We start from the raw sequence: 14,915 nt of genomic DNA, 5'->3' as shown, positions 1-14,915 counted from the left end.
AGAGAGAGAGAGAGAGAGAGAGAGAGAGAGAGAGAGAGAGAGAGAGAGAGATTCAGTGATTTAATGATTTGAGCTCGTTGCATGAAAAAAATTCTCAATGACTAGTGAACAAAGGACACAAAACAGTACGCGAATGAATAAGCAACACATATTGTTAGAAAATGGTAATACGGTTACCTGGCGTATTCTGAAATAAACAGCATAAGGATCACTCCCCTACCCCACCTGCTTTTTTTTTTTTTAATCATTCTAAACACTATTCCCTTTGAACTGTTCCAGTCATGTAAAGAGGGTGATTCAGATTTATCAGCTTACTCGTTGATCGGAGATTACACCAAATACCGACTCACGCTACCTAGGTAAAAAATCATCCCTAAAGACTTCCATGTGTATTATGGTCACTGTACCACGAAGGTGATTACTACTGATAGTGTTTCCTTGAGAAAAGAAATTAACAAACAATTCATGTCTTGGCCGTAACAAAGATATAAATCAGAGGTCAGATAATGTAATTCTGACATTTCTACTCATATTCATACAGATTGTGAAAGTATGCTAGCTTTTTAAGCAGGGTGAAAGAGTCGCCTGGGAAAATAATAAATAAACAGTAAAATAAAAATGTTCAGCAGCAAGGAAATAAAGGCTATAAACTATCATGTCAATCTTCTAAGCCAACGTTGAATTAGATCCTTGACTGAGATTTTACCTAAAAAAAAAGAGCGACAATGAGCTACTTCTTATTAAATGAAGGACGATATAAGAAGTTTTCCATGTTTAATAACTTATCAGATGTATTCGCTTTCACTACACCCTGTTAGAAAAATCGGCCACCTTTATCGAAAAAATAATTTACAGGGATTAATAAAACTAATATGATTCTTCAGTAATTGTGAAGATATCCACAATTCATGGTAAAAATAAAATGCTTGGTCAACATGATTTCTCCCAGACAAGTTTGACCTGGAGGGATAATATATTAAGAGAGATGAGGTAAATAACTAAATTGAATTAAGAAAGAAATGTATTGGAGGAGAAGCAAAAAAAAAAAAAAAAAAATCTTGCAGGATCAAGCCTTTTTATCCAGCAATGTTCTACAAAAGATAAGGGTATTGACGAAAAATATTTTTTTAAATATCTTTGTAAATCAGTAACAATTCGATTAAGTAAACTTATTACCTTTGAAAACAGCACACAATAATTATGTTACTCAGGTAAGAGGCAAAAAAAAAAAAAAAAAAAAAAAAAAAATTTGCTTAAAAAAATTCATTTAAGAATGCTGGACGTTCAGAAAGCATATATAATTCATGGTGCGCGCCGTAGATATGATCTTCATAGCTTAACAAATATCCCGTGGAAACAATATCGTTTTCAGCGCATGTTCAGTGCCATATAGAAAAAGATTCCCATAAATATATTTCCCATCAAAGTCCATTAATTTGACTTTATACGCATATATGGCATGACCTCATTCCAGCCTCTATTGACCAATACGAAGGAATTTAATAACGCTGAAATGCCCTGACTTTGGCCGAATGAATTGGTACGCTACTCTGCTTCGGTCTGATTTTCATTTGCTAAATGGCCCAGATATTTCGATGAATTTTAAGCCCTTTACGGCTATCACGATATCAGCAAGCATTAACGTAGAGCAATTTTCCAATATTGATTTATATTTATTTATTTTTTTTCATCTTTCCCATTCACCAGAGAGCACTCGTTTAAATGTTCCCAGTTTTCTCCCAAGCAAGTGCATGAATTTTGAAAACTACTATTGTTCAAATTCAAATAATCTGTCTGGCACTTGTAAACATTGATACTTGTTTCTTGGACGGATTCCTCTTACATTTTTTTACGTGGATTTTTTGTAGTTTTCTGGAAAAGAAAACTATTGAGATGGCTTTTTGTCTGTTCGTCAGCCCTCAGATCCTAAAACTACTGAGGCTAGAGGGCTGCAAATTGGTATGTTGATCATCCACCCTCCAATCATCAAACATACCAAAGTGGCTTTGATTTGATTTTGCTTAAGGGTAAAGTTGCCATGATCGTGTGTCTGGAACCGCCGTAGGCGCAACAACACAGGCCACCACCAGGCTATGGCTAAAAGTTTCATGGACCGCGGCTGAGAATTTCATGGGCAGTGGCCGAGAGTTTCATGCAGCATATACGCTGTACAGAAAACTCAATAATTGCGCCGAAGAAACTTCGGCGCATATTTTACCTGTTTATTAAAGAAACCAAATTATTTTCATCCAAGAAATTTTCATCTCCATCAAATATATTGCGATTTATTACGTGCATTGATCACAAATTGAATTTCAGATGCATCGTCCCTGATGGTTACCACTAAAGAAGGGAGTGGCCTTGATGGCACTTCTATAGCAATCTTGATTCCAAGGAAGAGTGAGATAAATAAGATGACAGTATTGGATAAAGGAAATCAAAATATGATTAGTTATGAAGAAAGACTTTTTTGACACTATAGTTCACATTCAAACGCAGAAAAGAGGAATCTGCTTCATATCTATGTGGTTTCCCTTGAACCATAATTAATTTCAGGTTTTAGCAGATTTTTAGCGTGAAAATTTTCTGCTTTCCTCACTTTACCCCGTTCCCGTGTCTCTGTTTCATTTAAATAGAATCCTATATATATATATATATATATATATATATATATATATATATATATATATATATATATATATATATATATATATATATATATATATATATATATATATATATATATTCCTACTGATTAATATCTGTATTAGCAAATTATTTGCAACATTATTTATTCCATGATTTGGAATTGAATACATAACAACGCCCCATCAATTTTAATGTTTCCTCACGTTTCATTTTCTAGAACTTTTCCTCACAGTCAAATTGTCCTACTTAAAATTCATCGCCTGGTCGATAATACGTAACAAAAAGACGTATGGGTAAATTACCCTAATAAATATTGTGCTCACTTTAAAATCACAGAAGAGCTATCGTCCATGAATGAGTCTTTTGAACAATAAGAGTATTGCAAATAAATGTACATGATGGTGTGGCCATGTAATCGTTCGCAACCTAAATGGTCGACATCCGATATGATAACTAAGACGAACAAGAATCAGCAAATAGAATAGATACTACAACCAACTATGCAAAATAAAAGAAGAAAGGATATTGAACGTCCATAAAATCACTTCCAAAACAAGAACAATAATAATATAAGTAGGTAGAAGACCATCTTTAAGCACATAGTGTTCAAAGTGATAGCTGCATGAGCGGCATTCAATTTATATAGTTTTCTCTATCCTTCTAGCAAATGCTTTGCAGGGTTCCTATATTCTGCCAGTAATTTGCCGATGTTCGTCAGTCATTGGAAAGGAAAACAGTAGCAAACTGGGGTAGCTTTATTTAGGAAGAATACTCTGAAGCAAAGTAACTACACCGGTAACTGGCATTAATTTACAGTGGAGTTCTTCTTCATCAGCCGAAATTCGCGTGAGTGTAGGTCCAGGTCTAGAACAATACTCAAGATGATTTTCTCCTGAAGAAGGAAAACTCCGCGGAAGGTTAACGACATGTCTAAATTACCAGCATAGTTACTCTGTAATTGTTACAGTGTAAAGTTAAGTATACCTTAGTTTAACCAGACCACTGAGCTGATTAACAACTCTCCTAGGGCTGGCCCGAAGGATTAGACTTATTTTTACATGGCTAAGAACCAGTTGGTTACCTAGCAACGGGACCTACAGCTTATTGTGGAATCCGAACCACATTATACCGAGAAATGAATTTCTATTACCAGAAATAAATTCCTCTAATTCTTCATTGGTACAGTGTAGTCTTCCTTAATCAAACCATCAAAGTTTGTAACTGATTTCCTTTGAAAGAATGACGAACAACGGCAGAATGTACATAAACCTGAAAAAGAAATTATCTGAAAGAGAGAAAACTTCTCTAGAAACTGAATGCAACTAATGCAGATATCATTTTCAATGCTACGTAAAACAAAAAATAATAATAGTTAAGAACTGCAAAAGCTATTCTGTTATTTTCACATTAAATCTTTTAATTACTATATTGTCGTCAAAGCTTTCATCCCAGGATTGGTCTCTTTTAATCTTCAAATATATACAAAGATTAAGCCAGAGGCGAAACTGTCCTTCTCCTAATCCAGGCGGGCTAGAAACAAAACAAAAAAGATAAACAAATAAAAAAAACCATTGAGTGGCTTTTGTTGGACTGGAGAGTAAACATTTTTTGGTGGTTTTTTCGCTCCGTTGGTGGTCGAGGATTGCCGCAGAGACACCGAAGTACTTTTCGTTCTCCATCATGGTCGCATTTTGTAATCGATTTTGAATCTCTGTCTTTGTTATTGTCGACATTATATAGTTCCGAAGAGCGGATGAGAGTAATGATTAGAATATGAAGAGTAATAACAAGGTATGTATTATTGATAACAATGATTAAAGTGACGAAAAATGCAAGACACTCATAAAAGGTAAAGTTTTGAAAACTTATTGTAGGCATTAGCCTTTGTATTCATGTTCTTCCCTATAAGGATATAGGAAGGAGTTAAAAAATAATAATAAATAGATAAATAAACATTTTGTGAAAATCGTCACCAATGAAATTTTACCTTATTACTAAAGAATATCGTGATCTGTACACCTTCTCTTATGTGGCTGATCATCTTACGTTGATGATTATGATGTGATGATAGTTATTGTTATTATTATTTTTATAAAAGATACGCATTAATTGGAAAAGAAAATATCATATTCAGATGTGAACCTTGATTAAAAAAAATAGAAACAAAAAATTTTCAAATGAGAATTTCTTCCTCAACTCACTCCTAATCTTTCTTATAATCCTCATTATACACAGACTGTTTGCCACAAACAAACAATTCAGCGCAAACACAAGACTAAAAGTTTGTAAAAACAAAATCATGGCGTCCCGGGAGAAGAAGTTTCTCGAGAGATTGCAGATACCCTCCAGCAAAAGCAAAAACTGCAATAAGACATTTACTACGCGTATCATATACAATCGTAGTTTTTCAATAGATCGTTTCCAAATGCAATATTTGTAAATTCTAATGTGGTCTTTCTGCGTTGTGCATTCCTAGTTAAGGTAATTATATACTACACTTAAGCGGGGAGAAGGCAAAACCCAATAGGAGTTTTCAACCTTTATCAAAACTTACTGCTTATATAACTGTTTGCTGATGGTGTGCATACGTATTTGTGTAAATGTAAATGTGTGTGTGTGTATATATATATATATATATATATATAATATATATATATATATATATATATATATATATATATATATATATATATATATATATATATATATATATATATATATATATATATATATATATATATATATATATATATATATATATATATATATATATATATATATATATATATATATATATATATATATATATATATATATATATATACCACATTACCACAAAAAATAAGGTCCTATTTTTCACCTGTGGTAATGTGTGATAAATGAATCACGTACAAAAGTGATTATAATTATAAATATATATATGTATATATATATATATATATATATATATATATATATATATATATATATATATATATATATATATATATATATATATATATATATATATATATGTTTGTGTGTGTGTGTGTGTATGTGTGTGTGTGTGCGTGTACGCGCATTGATCCCATAAACTTCCGCTGTGTATTGTGCTGTCCTTGCAAGCTGTTCTCTGAGCTATTTACAGGAATGAGCACATTTCCCTTATGACTCGCAGCACATGAGTTATATACTTATGGAGAAGACGGGAACTCATATAACTACAAGAAGTGTATGATTTGAGTGCTTCCATGAATAGTCAAGCAGAACTCATGGCCCAGTCAGCTTTGCTGTTGAGCAGAGAAGTGTCCGGAGAATTTGACTGCATGTGATTTTGATGATTTTGTTGTCAAGCACCAGTTTCCAATAATCGTTTTATATCCTCAAGTATGATCTTACCAGAGAGTTAGATGTAATTACTGCTCATATACAGGTATGCCGAATCTCACAGAGGACAAGAAACACTTATGTACTAAAGTGATCTCTTCAACGTATCATATGATTGGAGATGAACGAACTAATGGGAGTATTTATGCAGACAACACATCTTCAACGGCTATTAAAAAAAACTGCTAAGACTGGCAAAATGTAATGCTTTAGGGTTTCTAATATTTACCGTTCCACACAGCTGTTATTCTCATTAAAGTCCGCCTAAGCTATAATTTGGTGTAAAGAAATTCAATCCAGAGGAAAATTCGTCCCTAACCTTTCATGAAAGTCCGGGACATAATTGTACATTGCCACTTCAGTTTCTCACCGTTACAGGAAACGTGCCGAAAACTATACAGAAGTTCCGTAGACCAGGCGAATAAATGTTTTTTGAGCTGTATTAGTAACGTGAAATACTGAATATCAATCATGATTCACGCGAAAAAAATCATTAGTTTCCGCAAAGAATTAACTATATACAAAAATTTATTTTTTTTTTTCAAAACCGGAAACAATGTTAAAAATACAGCTTATATGAAACCACATTACTCTCAACCGATAAAAAATAGCCTGTGAATGCTATTTCTGCTTTGTAACGAACATTCAGGATCAAAATGGGAAAGTACTTTGGGTTCCTGTTATAGCTAATTTTACTTATATGCAAATATGGTATGCACGGATTTCTGGCTCTGTTGGAAAATATGAGTGGATTTATTTTGATTGATATCACCCCTGACGTGAGTTGAACGAAAATATACAGTAATATGACCTTAACTACTTCATATCTATTTGGCAAAATAGTTCGCTCTTTCAATGTTATTTTCTTTCTTTTACTCGTTTGAAGTTCATTGTCTTCTCTCTCTCTCTCTCTCTCTCTCTCTCTCTATTAATATTTCGTATCACTCCATTTTTTTTACATTTCTTTTAATGTGTACCCTATGCGCAAGCAACTATTAATTCCGTCGTTAAAAATTGTTTTTGTGTCTTATACTTCATCCATGATTTCTCACAACCACGAGCCTATCATTATGAATCTTCAAGTATTATACAGGTCGTCAAATAAACTTTTCCTTTCTTGAACTTCGAAAATACCTAAGTCACTATGCAACGTCATAGAAATGTACCCATGTTTGTACTTCATTGTACAGTCTCCGGCAACAATGTTTTCTGTGGCATTGTTGGATACCTTCCAATCTTGGTCATGGTGCCTTGCACTACGGAAACGACTAATTTCCCGAAGGCAAATTGATGTCAATATCTCTTGTCCACTGCAGATTTTTCAAATTGTTATAATCAACCGGGTTTATATTCACTCATATCTGCGTCTCATGTTCCTTTTCTGTATGAGTGTTAAGCTTGGAATATGGAAAGGCTGGTGATTTTCCCAATTATACTTTTAACATTCTCGAGTGGCAGGTGTTTATAGCAAATTGAAAGATTTCTGTAAAATACAGTCTTCGAGGGCATAAGGGCACAGTGAACCGAATGCCTGTAAAATTCCACTTATCGGGAAAGGTTTCAGTTGCTTTCGACATTTATAATTATCACCTGGGGCAATTGGCAGCTTATTGAGAAGATGAGCATTCACTGAGGATAAAAGGGTTGCAGACAGCACTGTCAACTCTTGTACCACTCGTTTTGGTTTATATTGTGGTTAAAAGTCAGTCACCTTATCTTGAACTTTTTAGAAGTCCTTGTTAACAAGAACAACTCTTTGTCAGCATTTTCATCAGATGCCTAACTTCTCGCAGCCATTTATGAACCAGGAAAAGTGTTCAAAATGGGCCGGATTCTGTTCACTTTACTTTCAAACATCAGTATTAGATTTTGCCTTTGCTCTTGTTTTCATTACTTTTGTAAGTTAACTCACAAAGTAACATTTCCACCGGTTTTTCTTTTGCTTTCTTGTGAGGCTTAACTTTCTAGGAGAGCCATACCCTATGAAACTTGATTGGAATGAACCTTGAAATATCATTTTAGTAATAATCATTAAAACATTGATAATTATAACTTTATACCACAGACGACTAAAAACTATAATGAGGGCTATTTCTTTCAATTGATCATTATATAGTACTGAAACCGGATGCCTTTTATTGTCTAAATAATACGAATAAAAACTCAAAACTTAGAAATCTAGATAAACCCCGCAGTATAAAACTTATTTTTTACTTGGACATCCTATCATATTGCTGACAGTTCTTGAAAGTTCATGTCTCCTGAAGCTAAGATTTTTTTTTTATTGATGGACACTTCTGACCGTGACCTTATCATTGTCGACATTTCACTTTCCTTCCGAAAAAGTTTGGATTTGTGGAATATTTTGTATGCAAAGAAGTCGTTGCACACTCACAAAACTAACTCATACGTTCTATATATATATATATATATATATATATATATATATATATATATATATATATATATATATATATATATATATATATATATATATATATATATATATATATATATATATATATAATAAGAGTTACCCAGAAGATCTGATAAACAAGGTTTCAATGAAATATCTCTGTCAAGTATTATATATGATCAAAATATGAATCCCTTTATGATGTCACAAAGTTATGCAAAGGAAAAAGAATAAGTATGTTTTTTCCGGTAGTTGTAGAGTTGGGTGAAATAATTCTTTCACTAAGGCTTTTCATGAGAAAACTATGAAATTACATTAAACTTACAATGAAAAGCTAGGAAAATGATCCAGTTAAATCCAGAGTTCAATTGAACGTACGTCATAAAAAAATAATGGCTTCATTAAATGAAATATTAACATTCATAGTATCTGTTTTTTTTTTAATTCCTACGGAAGCAATGTTAAATATTTGTTATTCTGGTGACATTAGTATTTTATAAGATAATTGGAAGAAGGGCCGAAAACATAAAAACTAATTTGACGAACTCAATCGAACCAACGCTGTACGAAAGATGGAAAATGTATCAGATTTACGAAAATATAATTTTTAAAAAATCAGTTAACCCAGTTCAAATTCCAATAATTAGTGAAATAGAAGTCGCGTTTTCTTTTACCGAACAAGGGGTGTGGGGAAAGTACCCAAAATTAATGTTCAATAAATTCGTATAAAGATAATGGCCCTCCTGAAAATTGCAATGCGTCACTAAAATGGGAAACCCGAATGCAATAATTAAACGGCCAATACATTTTATTCATAGTAGGAAAATGCATACATCTGCAGCAGTGTAAAGTTAAACTCTCTCTCTCTCTCTTTATACATGCATACGGATACACACACACACACACACACATATATATATATATATATATATATATATATATATATATATATATATATATATATATATATATATATATATATATATATATATATATATATATATATGTGTGTGTGTGTGTGTGTGTGTGTGTGTGTGTGTGTGTGTCATGTCTTGAACTCTCGCCCTACCCGCGCAACAACTTCTCGCTGCTGGGAAGAAAGGGCGTTGGGTCGGGTATGATACATGAAACATACGCTACCGGGGGTCTAAGCGATGTCAGGCAGGGCAGCCGATCGAGACTACAGGTCTACCCCAAAGCCAAATCAAAAAGTCCTTCAAAGAAGGCATCGTGCTGACCCCATACAAAAATGGGAAAAAGCACGTTAAAAGAAGAAGAAGATATATGTGTGTGTGTGTGTGTGCATATATATATATATATATATATATATATATATATATATATATATATATATATATATATATATATATATATATATATATATATATATATATATATATATATATATATATATATATATATATGAGGACTGGAGCTTTGCCTTGACCCCACAGATCTTCCTTGTAGTAGATTGTTTGGGGTAGAAGGTTTAAGGCTGGTCAGTGTGTGTATATTCGATCTCCGGAACGTTGTATAAGAGAGCTATGATCTTTCCCGTGCCTCACTCGTTCATGAACGATACTTAAAGATTTAGAAACAAATTACTTTGAAGTATTCAAAATCTAGGGGGAAATAGAGGCAAGAATCTGGAATCTGTCTTAACTAATAGTGGCAAGTCAGCAAGAAATTCGCTGACTTCAGGAGTTACCAGATAGTACAGTATTTATTTCATGCTCTTGTTCGAAAAGGCGTCATAACTTTTTTTTGGTCCACGATTCTTCATAACATGTAAAATATCACTGACAAAAAAGCGGGCTCCGAGAAATATTTTCAGAACCATAAAAATACACCGTATTGTTGGTGACAATTATCTCTCCCATTTCTTAGAAGCCTGCAGGAATATAACGTTATTTTGGGTATCCTGTTTGCTTAAGAGTGGGATATTGTGTTCTCCGAAATTTTCCATTAAAAAGCTTTCATTGTAGTTCCATGAACTATTTTTACCCTCTCTCTATATTTAAATTATTAGAATAAGAGATTTTTCTTTCTTGTTGTTGCTTGCATACATGTTCACTAAGTTAATCCTGACAATAGGTCTTAGCTTTGACGATAAATAAAAACGAAATCATTCCACGGCAGTTAAAAAAAATGCGATAACTACGAAAATACTGGAAAACTTTGACTGTTTGAAAGAGGTTACTTTTTTGAGGGGTTGGAGGTGTTGGCTGTAAAAGAAGGGGTCGAGAGCAACTGAAATAAAAGAAGCTAGATATGAAGAAGTTACGGACTGGAAATTTTTGAAATTTTATCACAAAAACGTCCTTTTTATAGTTTAAAACTCCTCATCAGAAATATTGAACGTTTTGAACAAAATTTTTCCATCCTTACTATTTTCTGAATGCAGAACAAAACTGTTTTGATTACATCTCAGTCATGCTAAGCGCATTTTATAAATCAACATCGATTTTGTCTAACATCATCATATCTCTTACGATTTAACGCTAGATGTCTTTAAAGCTTTACAATAAACATTTTGAATCTCATCAAGGAATGTCCTGTAACTCTAATAATGAATAACATAACTGTATATAACACTCACCCAAGTATCCTAGGGTTTTGAATCGATGTGTATTATATATATATATATATATATATATATATATATATATATATATATATATATATATATATATATATATATATATATATATATATATATATATATATATATATATATATATATATATATATATATATATATATATATATATATATATATATATATATATATATATATATATATATATATATATATATATATATATATATATATATATATATATATATATATATATATATATATATATATATATATATATATATATATATGTGTGTGTGTGTGTGTGTGTGTGTGTGTGTGTGTGTGTGTGTGTGTTTGTGTGCGTGTGTTTGATTCCTATGAACCTGAATTACGTTAATGACAAGGGCAAGATCCTTGAATGCACTTCTTTTTGCATCCCACCTCACCAACAATACAGGTAAAATAAAAAAAGGTATTAATCAATAATAATAAAAATAAAAAAAATTGCGAGTAAAGTAACGGTATCACAGTTACGTTGCCAAAGGTAACGACGTGTTCATACACTAGACATAAAATAAAAACAGCAAAAAGCAAAACCGAGAGGAACTAAGAGGAAGGAAGCAAATAAGAAAGAGCAATAATTACAAGCTTTCATCTTGTCCCCCGTTCCAGGATCCAGCGACGGGGAAGTGCACTTGAGCGACGCCGAGAGTTAGGAGCATCGAATTCAAAGAGGAAGTGGCGATTTTAATCTCGTGCCGGGACGTTCATATCGATCCTTCCGAGAGCTTTCTTCGGCGGCCCTGGAGAGGCAGAAATGAAGGTAGCGATAGAATGGAATCGGAGATTGCGACATCTCTTTTGATGTAATGTCAAAACACTTTTACATCCTTTTGTTTTTCTCGTTTCTTTTGTTGCAATGCATCGCTGCGCTCACTCCTTGGAAGCAAACAGTTTCACTTTAAAGAAGAAGCTGTAAAGCACTCGCTCTGTACATATTATTTTTCACAATACTGTTATTAGGGACCTGGGAACTATAGGGTACTAAAGAAATTCGCCAGATATTGGTAAAAAAGTGTTTTGTTTCTGAGAAGAACTCTAAAATATTCACAATGCTGTCAAAGTAAGTAAATAATGAGGCACTGATGAAATTTTCTTGATGATTGGTAAAAAAATCTGAAGAAAATGGATATATGGAACAATAAAAATTGGCAATTAACTTAAATTATGATAGTTGTAATTGCACAGTAAATGTCCCGTGTCTTTTGCTTTTGCTGCACGTGCTTTAGAGAATTTACCATGAAAACCATATTAGATAGCCGTCCATGGTAATAATTCTTATCAAACGTAGCACATCTGTTCCTGTTTTATTCAGGAGATTAACAGCACTAAGCATCATTTTAGTTATTTGGAGTAGATAGTAGATCCAATCAGCAACCCCCTCCCCCAAAAAAGTAAAAAATGCTCCGAAGTTTCTTCGGCCCAATCGAGTGTTCTGCACAGCGTATAATGATGTATGAAACTCTCAGGCAATGCCCACGAAACTCTCAGCCACTGTCTTTGAAGCTTTCAGCCACGGTCAAGTATTGGCTTCTGTTATTTGCACCTATAGCGGCGCCAGACGCACGCTCATGGCTAAATTTAACCATAAATAAAATAAAAACTAATGAGGCTAGAGGGCTGCAGATTGGTGTGTGTGTTTGATGATGGCAGGGTGTATGATCAACATAGCAATTTGCAGCCCTCTAGCCTCAGTAGTTTTTAAGATCTGTGGGCGGACAGAAAAAAAGTGTAGACTGACAGACAAATGGCCATCTCAGTAGTTTTCTTTTACAGAAAACTAAAAAACCTTATATCCATATTGAAGGTTCAGTTAATTTAGTCTGATACTCACCTATGTATCAACCCGAAAGTCATGGGGCTGAATCCTGGTTAGTGGAGGTGTACCTTACATACATAACTCCTTTTGGGTGTGAATTATTTTGCTGTACACTGAATTCCATGATACTGGGTTATTTATGGCTTGATATTTGAAAGTGAAAAATTAGTGCCAGACTTATATCGAAATATATGACACACACATATATTATCTATGTCTACATATGTATATATATATATATATATATATATATATATATATATATATATATATATATATATATATATATATATATATATATATATATATATATATAATGTAAATACCCATACCTGTCGAATTCAGATATATTTATTAGAGCTGAAATAAACCCATCCTCACTATTGTAGCCAAGTGGATAATCTTTTTCATGGTCTTCGTGCTAAATACACACACAAACATGTATATATGTATGTATAGATATATATATGTATATATATATATATATATATATATATATATATATATATATATATATATATATATATATATATATATATATATATATATACATAGATATCATTATATATATATATATATTTTCTTTCGTCTTCATGTAGGTTATTCCCTCCGGCGTTAACAATATTAGTTATCTTTCAAAACCAAAGTAGTGAATTAAAATGTCAAACAGTTGTTGTGACAGTTCCTCTGTCTTTATTGATAAATTCAAGATACATCAATTCAAGGTTGAGTTTTATTCAGGAACATGGACGTTGAAGAAGTATACTTATTCAAAATTATAATCTCTGATTGGCTGATGGACGCGGACAGTGACCCCTCGGGCTTAATTCTCTCTCTCCTTCCTGTGTGGGAAGGATATCTTCGATAATCCTAACCTTGTTCAGTAATGCTAATATTTTCTCGTTCACATATGCATTTCTGCTACTGCTCTCTCTCTCTCTCGCTCTCTCTCTCTCTCTCTCTGTGCTTAAAAACACAGAAGACATCCCCTTAATACATAATACGGCCAGGGAGAGAGAGAGAGAGAGAGAGAGAGAGAGAGAGAGAGAGAGAAGAGAGAGAGAGAGAGAGAGAGAAAGGTAAATGGGGGAAACAGGTGAAGATATTACATTTCCAAGGTTCATCAACCTTTCCTGTCAGTAAATCAGAAATCATATTTGAAATATGAAGCCTGTTTTATCATCCACAAGTCTTTACGAGGAAAAATCGCCACTAAAAATATGCCATCAAATACTCTTAAATAAAGATAGAACTGTCGTATCAGCCGAGTGATTTTGTAAAGTATTGACAAAAGATTTATATATCTTGCAATTCAAAATGTTCGTACCATTGTAAACCCTGGAAAATGGAAGCATTCAAAATTGTTAAATTGACCATGTAGCTGAAAAAATGTTTGATTTTCAGTAATGGTTGTCTCCGTGGAAAACTGTTTGTGTGTGTGTGTGTATATATATATATATATATATATATATATATATATATATATATATATATATATATATATATATATATATATATATATATATATATAATATATATATATATATATATATATATATATATATATATATATATATATATATATATATATATATATATATATATATATACATATATATATATATATATATATATATATATATATATATATATATATATATATATATATATATATATATATATATATATATATATATATATATATATATATATATATATATATATATATATATATATAATATATATATATATATATATCATAATAAAAATTTTCAATTGCAATGTTAATCAAATAACTAAATCAAGCTGTTATGATCACTTACAGGTTACAGGTATTTGATGCCAACAGTCACGAAACAAGGATATGACCTGGCAACCTCACAAGTGGCCTCGCCTGAAGGAATGAGACTTGGGGCGAGGAAATTGTGCATAATGACCCATTTAGCCTTTGAACCTAATAACATAACTACTTATTTAAACTGTGGCTAGTAAATGCTATATTGTCAGCTTTTATCACGAAGAAA

This window comes from Macrobrachium rosenbergii, chromosome 2 (assembly GCF_040412425.1).
Source record: "Macrobrachium rosenbergii isolate ZJJX-2024 chromosome 2, ASM4041242v1, whole genome shotgun sequence".
Taxonomy (NCBI): Eukaryota; Metazoa; Arthropoda; class Malacostraca; order Decapoda; family Palaemonidae; genus Macrobrachium; species Macrobrachium rosenbergii.
The sequence above is the reverse complement of the archived record's forward strand: the minus strand, read 5'-3'. Positions refer to the sequence as shown.